An 875-nucleotide genomic window follows, 5' to 3' on the forward strand; every position below is an offset into this window, starting at 1 on the left:
CTTTAGTTGCCCTGGCTGGAGTACAATGGTGTGATCTGTGCGGTGTGATCTCGGCTCACCGCAATCTCTGCGTCTGCGTTCAAGCGGTTCTCCTGCCTCAGCCTCCCGAGTAGCTGGGCTTACAGGCATGCGCCACCACGCCCGGCTAATTTTGTATTTTTAGTAAAGACGAGGTTTCTCCGTGTTGGTCAAGGAGGTCTCCAACTCCTGAGCTCAGGATCCGCCCGCCTTGGCCTCCCAATGTTACAGGCGTGAGCCATGGCGCCCGGCCTAGGAGGGCAGGTTTCTCAGCCTGGAAGCTAATGACATTTTGGGCCAGGTAATTCTTTTTTGTAGGAAGCTGTTCTGTGCCTGGGCAAGTAGAGGGAAACTCTTGTCTCCAAAAAAAAAAAAAAAAAAATTAAGCAGCATCCTTAGCCTCTACCCACTAGATGCCAGTAGCACCTTCCCCCAAGTCTGTGACAACCAAAATTATCTCTAGACATTGCCAAGTAATGTGCAATAGCTTTACCACTGGGTTGGGGGGAAGATTAGTGGGGCGTAGGGGAGTGTAAAATTGCCCCCAACTCTCCCATTGAGAACCACTCCACCAGATCATCAATTATCAACTGATCATCACTGAAAGCGGAAAGACCTAAAAGTGCAATGCTGGGCTATTAAAATAACTAAAATAGGCCGGGCGCGGTGGCTCAAGCCTGTAATCCCAGCACTTTGGGAGGCCGAGACGGGTGGATCACGAGGTCAGGTGATCGAGATCATCCTGGTCTACACGGTGAGACCCCGTCTCTACTAAAATATACAAAAAACTAGCCGGGCGAGATGGCGGGCGCCTGTAGTCCCAGCTACTCGGGAGGCTGAGGCAGGAGAATGGCGTA

Source organism: Colobus angolensis, unplaced genomic scaffold, assembly GCF_000951035.1.
Source record: "Colobus angolensis palliatus isolate OR3802 unplaced genomic scaffold, Cang.pa_1.0 Scaffold4, whole genome shotgun sequence".
NCBI classification, from domain to species: domain Eukaryota; kingdom Metazoa; phylum Chordata; class Mammalia; order Primates; family Cercopithecidae; genus Colobus; species Colobus angolensis.